The sequence below is a fragment of the Sardina pilchardus genome, chromosome 14 (genome assembly GCF_963854185.1).
Source record: "Sardina pilchardus chromosome 14, fSarPil1.1, whole genome shotgun sequence".
In the NCBI taxonomy this organism is placed as follows: domain Eukaryota; kingdom Metazoa; phylum Chordata; class Actinopteri; order Clupeiformes; family Clupeidae; genus Sardina; species Sardina pilchardus.
Window position 1 is genome coordinate 30,752,031 of NC_085007.1, and position 8,340 is coordinate 30,760,370.

At 47.8% G+C, this 8,340-nt stretch overlaps 1 protein-coding gene across 3 annotated transcripts in view; it reads right to left on the bottom strand.

Moving 5' to 3' along the window:
* The window catches only part of arhgap24 (Rho GTPase activating protein 24), a 112,694-nt gene that overhangs the window by 78,784 nt on the left and 25,570 nt on the right, over positions 1–8,340 (bottom strand). The gene's annotated exons all lie outside the window — the stretch shown is intronic.

An 8,340-nucleotide genomic window follows, 5' to 3' on the forward strand; every position in this document is an offset into this window, starting at 1 on the left:
CTCGACTCGCAACATGTAACAAAAGAAAGGAAACTGGGAGAGTTGACCTTCAGTCTCTAAGAAAAGACACTGCTGCAGAGCGGCCATGGCTAATCTCCTCTGGCTTCAGCTCTTGTGTTTGTAAACAGGAAAGAGAATTCCTTATGGCCGCAGAGCACCACAGCGAGTTCCACAGGCTCTGTGCTGCTCTGCTGCTAAATGCTGCTTATCCTACACGACTGGTCTCCATATGCTAAACACACTCGGCGGCCAGCAGAATTTACGGCTGATTCACTGACAAGGACCACTTGATTCAGTGCGGCTACAGAACGCACACAGGCACAAGAGTATCTCTTTATCTCCTCTCTGGACGCTACTTCTCGCTCTCGACTGAAGTGCGGCATTAGAATTCCACCTGAGTCCTCACTGTGCTGCTCAGGGGGAAAAAAGGGGGGGGGGGGGGTTCGGGGGATGTCTGAGTTCACGCAGTGCAACTCACATGCCCTTGGTCATTTCAGCTTGACTTTGTCCATTTGACACATTCCACTTTCAAGACTGTAAAACAGCGGCCAGGCTCCTCTGAGGTCACACACATCTGCCCTTTAAATGCTACACATTCATCTGGACTTGGGCTGACCAATCTTGCTGGACTGACCTGAGCTCACCTGTGCACAAGCAGCAGTGTAGATGAGGACTATCTACGAAAACTGGTACTGAGGAAAACCAGGATAGCACAGCACCTTAGGCCAACAAAACCATCCCTGCTGTGTCCTGACTATACAGTTTGATTTATTGCCCATTTAAACCACAGGATTCGCAAAAAACAGCCTTTGTCCATTATGAAATTGGCCGAAGATCAGGAAGTTAAATTAGATTTAAGTTACCATCGCAGAGCTCTTAGGGATTGTTTTCTCCTATGGAAACAACACTGACAACTAAACCTCTCTCAGAGAGATTGATTATATGGCCCAATGTATGTCACTATTTTTCAGAGTAATGCATCCATATCAAATAAATCTAGAATAAGAATCTCCTAGCCTTTTCTATGAGGTCAGGCACTGTCCTGTAACTGGATTAAGAATATAAATCGTCTACGCACAATGACTAAATCCTGGCCTTGGTCGCAGCTCTGTTTTCCCATGGCTCTCCCGTGAGAGTGATGGTGAGGCGGAGAGACAGAGCGTCGTCTCCTGGGTAGTGGGTCATGGTGCAGGAAAACTAGGCTGGACTCCAGTGAGTGTGTACAACGTCCTGTGGGTGACTGAGTATCTAGTTGACGGTGTCCCAGCAGGGAACAGACAGTGCAGAAGATTGCCAAAGATGAAAAGAGAGAGAGAGATAGAGAGAGAGGGAGAGGGAGAGGGGGAGAGAGAGGGAGAGAGAGAGGGAGAGAGTTGTGGCAGAAGGAGTAAAAAGAGAGGGATGTTGGGGTTGGATAAGTACGTTAGCAGTGGAGTGGATTGGCAAAGGGACAGAGGAAGAGAGAAGAGAGAACGATATGGGGGGTGGAGGGGTGTGGGGGGGGGGTGGGTCTGGCAGGGTTCAGCCGTGGAGAGATGGAGCAGCAGATGAGCTCCAGTGGAGTGATGGAGGAGAAGGGTGGAGGGGAGGGGGAGACATGGAGCTGTGACCCATCTGGGCTTCTCTGTAAAAGGATCCCCCCTACTGACAGAGGGAGAAAGGGGGTTGCCAGTGCCCTGGATCAGTCAGGCTTTAGCAGATCATCTCTAACCCTACTCGCAGGTGTCATGCCCATTGGCACAGGAGGAGGAGATGCCAGTCCAACGTTCACAAGAGGAGTGTACATTACGCCATTTGCATTGTAATATTTATAGCTGAATGTGTCTGGCCAGTCTTCAGTAAAATGTAGCTTTTATTACAGAGCAATAGTGTTCTCTTAACAAAGTAAAACGTTCTCCTCAACATTCATTAGCCAACAAATATGCAAACCCATGCAAATTCATCAGAAAAATGCAAATTCAAATTCATTCACTTCACCAGAAGACAGAGTGAACATGAGCGTGTCCAGCTCTTCCATGTCTCCTAACTGACAGCGCAGGGCTGGGGAGAGTATGTAGAGTGGCAGGGGGGTGCTGGCTGGAGTCTGGAGGTGGCTATTGACAGTGAGGTGTGGGAGAGTGCAGGGAGGTGGCTATTGACAGTCTGGGGCTGGGGAGAGTGGCGGCGCTGGGCTATTGGCTTTCTCTGCTTGCTCAGTGTGTTTGCACTGGAGCAAGGGAATGTGACAGGAACCTCCGTACACAGAGAGGCAGGCTCCGTGTTTGACATAGCCCCGCCTGGAGTCTCACGTATGTGGGAAAAGTGACAGCTCTGCTTTCACGGACCCTCAGTTTCAGGATCTAGTCTACTGGAGTGATATGACCGATGTCATTTACAAAGTTGGGTACAGTTGTTGTGATCATGTTTTCTGTTCCTTAAATGGAGGTCCATATCCAGGTGTCTTAAGCTCTGGGCAGGACTTGACACCCTGAATGGCTGAAATACACAGTAAAAATGGCTGACTGTTTATGACATATTAACAAAAGGCCGCAGGGGAGAGAAGCGGTGATGACTTCGATAATCTACGGTGCGCTTGAGCACTTAGGACCTCTGATGAATCCCTGGCGAACTGCGGTCATGAATTCTTTATTTTGCCTGGATGTGGTCTTTTTGTGCCGGCCCTTGTAACCGGGCAGCCTGAGCCATTATCCTGGCCATCTGTTTGTCTGTCTATGTCTTGGGGAGAGCCGTCCGACAGCTGCTGGCGGCACGGGGAGAGAGCAGGGCTGGTTAACAGCTAATGTTCCGCCAGCTCAGCGCTCTCCGACACATAGCATCCATAATGCATACGCTATTAAAGCTAGAGAAGATGAACAACGGTGGAACATTGCAAGAACATTACACAAACACCCTTTTCAATTCTTCGGAATTTTATATTACATCACTGAGAAACTTCCAATCAGCTCATTAAATTTGATATGTCTGACCTCTTGAAAGTAGACAGTGTTGTTACTCATCTAACCACAGCAGACATCAACATCTAATTGCCATGACCGTTAAGGTAAACACGCCATGACGCCTTTCAAATTCATCATGAAAGCAATTTGAGCCACAGCCATTAATCCCACGCCTCTGATTATCTAATCACCAGATAGTGTTCTCTCCAACAATGAGGAAACACTGTACATTTATGATCTTAGTGAAGCATTAATGCCATTTGAGACTTCAATAAAACCTACTTTTGATTAAAAATCAGTCTACAGCCAGTGAGGAGACCATAAGTTCCTTTAAAACATCTGAATACAAGAACACAATGGCTACATCATCTACTGTTGTCTTGCCACAGGCTTGTACCATCCATAACAGACTGAAGAGTTGAAAAGGGCAAGCCTTCAAAAAGGGAATGCTTTTCTTACATTTGAAAGAGTTGAAAAGATCTCTATGCAATACAATCCATATTTAGTATTGTGAATTTGTTATGACTTTACTGCCATAAAAGTGAAATATAAAACAGCTTGCAATCACATACCACACTTGGTGAGCCACATTGTCCAACCACATTCAAGTTCAGCTCATGTTAAATCAAGAAACACATCAAAGCAGAGCAAAATCTATCAACTGAAATTATGAAAAAGAAAACTTTATCTTACTGGCCCAATCAAAATCTCCGTCACGGCAGGACGCATCCAAGACATGCAGTGCTGTTCATAACCATGCTATACTGTATGTGAGCTCAGGTGCTGTGTTTTACTGTGAGGAGCTGCCAAAACTCCTCCAATAAACCCAGATAGACGTGCTTGTGTTTAGCAGCTTATTTCCGTAGTAGTGAGACACTTTTAAAGGCCAGATGAGCTCCAGTCATGGCATTGAAAGACATTGAGGTCCGTTTGTTTTTTAATGGTCCAGCCCACTGCTCAGGAGCCTCTAGAAGGAGACCAAGGGGACAAGTGATAGGATTCCCTCTGACAGCTGCCATGGCGCCACAAACAAGAGATTTCTGGTTGTAGTGCTTTTGGAGATTTGCAGTGAAGCCCCAATTTGTACATTTCTGGTGGTCCACAATGCACCGTGTCCTTTCCCCTGAGACTGTTTGGAGACGAAAGACACACACACACACACACACACACACACACACACACACACACATCACACACACACACACACACACACACACACACACACACACACACACACACACACACACACACACACACACACACACACACACACACACACACACACACACACACACACACACACACACACACACACACACACTTAAAGTAGAGGTGGAATGGGGTGGAATTCTTTCTGAATGGTCTGATCTGTTCAAACATGGCAGTTAGCAGCCAGGTAAGATCAATCACCTTGACAGTCCAGAGCCGGAGGGGCCCTCGGAAGAAGCACGTTAAAGTAGCGCGCCGCTGAGTGCCACTCTGAATGAAGCGCCCAACAGACTTGTGCTCCATTGCCAGTCCTCTACAAGGTCTATCTGTCCTCCCAGGAACAAAGCACTTCACATAATTAGTTATCGTATCAGAAGCCTTAAACAAAAAAAAAGAATCAAGAGTGGTGAAAGAGGCTCGGGGCCCGAGACACTAGACGCAGTGTGAGTCGTGCTTTTCACTTCCCTGTGATGCAGTAAATTGTTTAAATAGACTCTGGTGGTATCCAGGGGGGTGGGGAGCTGCAGCCCCCACAGGGTAGACTCAGTGGTGAAGACAAATATAACCCTGCTGTGGGCCAACACAGTTGCTCTGGAGCTCGGCTAAGGGGGGGGGGGGGTCTGGAGGTAGCGGAGGGCAGCGGGCCTCTGCTAGGGTGGTGTGGTGGGGGTGGGGGGTGTGAGGTGCTCTCATGTGTACAGAGTGGACAGGGGTCACGAGGAGGTCGAACCCAAAGCCATCGATATCTCAAAGTTGCGACAGCCGTTGACTTCCATGTTAAAGCCAGATTAGAGCGGACACGTGGTTAGTGGGTCGACTCAGTAGTTCCCTCGGTCCCTGGTTTACTACGGGATTGACAGCAGCGATCGCATTAATATTTACGGTGAATACTCGATGAAAATTACTATAAACTGCATTTCCACATACATATACATTACTCAATGAAAATGCATTATTATGCACACGACTATAAGTCATGTAGAAAAGTCGTATTATATTCATTCATTCTCAATGGAATAGTTCCCGGAAGTGCCGCCATTGTTTGTTCAACGGTAGTGTCGCAACTTTGAGATATCGATGGCTTTGGTCGAACCCCGACATCCAGCTCCGAGAAGCTCTCCAGGGCCAAAGAGGTGTGTGGTGGACACCGGTCAGCACATCACTGAGAATGATGTCAGAGCCCGGGGCGGTTTCAGGGCAAGGCACTGCGGCTTCACACCTCTGGGTGATTTTTCAATATTTTGTCTGAAAAGGAGATCGTATGCCTTCTACTTCTCTCTGGAACTTCCAGAAATCATTTACTCAGTACAGGGTATTTACTTATCTAACAAAAATTCACATATACTGTACTCCCACTTCCACATACTGTACTCTACTCTTCTGCGGTCTGTAAATGACTTCTGAAAGTTTCCATGGATCCATTTGAAAATAACACAAGCAAATGATTCACAGGTTCAAAAGTACTTTACTCTCCCCAGTGAGTCTGCTGGATGTTAGATTCTTGGTAATGGACCCTGTGACGAAGCAGGCCCTCCTCTGAGTCACGCATGACAAAGGCATGGAGAAATGAGCCTCTGCCAGTTAAGAGAAGACATCAGCGAAAAACAAGGGAAAAAGAGGAGCTGTCTATTTTAGTCTGACAAGACATGATTGTGTCAACGCGTGCGAGGAGACATATGGAAATGTCAGAGGAAATCATTACTCAGTTGTTTTGTTCGGGGAAAGTGAGGACTGGCTGTCCAGCGTCCAGTCATGCTGCGCTCCAACTTCTGAAAAGGAGGACAGAGGATGATATGTCTCGGACAGAGCCACTGGTCTTCCAGACAAAACAGGAAGCATCCTGAAGATAAGTGCATCTGACAGGGCCGCTTGACTGGGTGCACTCCAGTCAATACAGGCCACACACTGGCTGGAGCTCAGTAGCAGTGACACCCTGAGCACTGAACACACCAACATCCCTGGTGAGCCTACACACACACATACACACACACACACACACACACAGACACACAGACACACAGACACACACACACACACACACACACACACACACACACACACACACACAGACACACACAGACACACACAGTCCCAAGGCTCTGTACAAACAAATAGATTTGTCTGTTATTATGGAGGTAACACCCTAAAATCAGGAACTATCTTTGAGTTTCCGCTGCAGTGTATTTGTGTGCACCTCCCACTCCCATCCCACCGTATGAATAAAACAGTCCAATCCAGCTGCACAACTCTAGAACTGAAGCTCCCATCCCATCCCATACAGTAGTGCTGTGGGTCCTCCTCTATCATGCCATAGAGTCTAATCTTAGAGCGCTCCACTTATTTAGATCACATTCAAATCACATTGTCATTTCAGCGCCACAGCTCACCTACATAACTTCAAACACACCCTCCCTACATACATACAGTACAGAATGTAGTCCTATATATTTATCCCTCTTTTCCCTCCTCCTCCATCCACCCCTCCCTCCCTCTCTCTCTCTCCCTCTCTCTTTAGGATGAACAGATATCACAAAGCGGGACCTGGCCGCCCACGACAGCTGACAGCAACCTGATCTCAGGGTAGTGCGGCGGAGCCGGGGCGCTGCAGACATTCCTCACGCAGGCTCCCTCACACACACACCACTCCCCTCCCCTCCGCTCCGCTCTCCCCCGCGCTCTCTATCCCTCGCTCTCCCTCTCCGCCGCACCACCACACTCACTCTGTCTCTCCTCTCCTCTCTTCTCTCTCTCTGCCGCTTATTTACGTTCATTATCTGTCGTTCCCTCACCCACCTCCCTCCCTCTCTTCCTCCATCTCTTGCACCAGAGCTCTGAATCTTTGCCTTTCCTTCACACCTCTGCACAGCTCTAGCAACTAGACAGTAATGTCTGCCACCCAGGGTCTCTCTCTCTCTCTCTCTCTCGCTTATTCTCTCTGTAGGGGTGTGTGTGTGTGTGTGTGTGTTTGTGTGTGTGGATGAGTCTCTTTGTTACTCTCCCTCATTTATGTGTCTCTCTCAAGTCTTTCTCTTTCAGTCGCCCTGTTCCTATGGTGAAGACATACCAAGTGCCCGCCACCCCCGACGCTTGATGTGCTTCTTGCCATCTTTAGTGCCAGGCTAGTGTTCAGCGCTCTGCCCCTCTCCCTGGCCCCCCTCTGTGTCTACAGCAAGGCACAGAGACGGACTCTGTGCCCTCAGGAGAGCTCCATGGGACAGTGACAGAGACGTCACCCTCCCTCTGATGTTCCACTCACACACACACACACTCACACACACACACACACACACACACACACACACACACACACACACACACACACACACACACACACACACACACACACACACACACACACACACACACACACACACACACACACACACACACACACACACACACACACACACACACACACACACACACACACACACACTCACACACACACACATACATTCCACACAGCCAAGACACCTGATACACCAGCATTCAGCACCAAATGGATTTCTCTCGTCTGTGAATAGTACTGTATACAAGTGCGAGACCACAAAGTATGTGTGTATGTGTGTGTGTGTGTGTGTGTGTCAGCGTCTGTGTGTTTCTATGTTTGTTCCTTTGAAAGTACCAAATACTTTGAGTGTCCTTGAAATTCAAGTTTAACACAAGCCAGACTGTACCCCATATTACAGGAGCAAAGAAACAGCTTTTCTTTTCTTGTAGTTCAATTTGCACTCCCTTCCCTCTCCAATGTCCTCCAATCTCACTGAACATCTATCTGATCATCACTTAGATGCGTACAAGTCATTAGTTACAGTCTCTTACAGAACTTCCACCCATCCAATCAGCAACAGAAATACCTCTTCTCGCTGGTGACAAGTCGGAAAGAAATCAATTAAAATGACACCAAATCCCACTCAAATTCCTCTCAAGAGAAACTTCTCCACCACAACCCAATCCAGAAATTCCCTAAGCTGTGTTTTTATGCCTGGAAATAGTTGCCTTCTAGCTGCAACAGCTTAGTAATTGGCAGCGCCGGTGCAGAGAAGTGAAACAAGCTCAGAGGCACAGTACAGTTTGAGCAGGCATGGGTTTCTGTGTGCAGGGGAAATGACACACACACACACACATAAATAGTCACTGACTCAGAAACATCTGACGAATGAAAATCTGACCGTTAGGACCCCATCACCATACC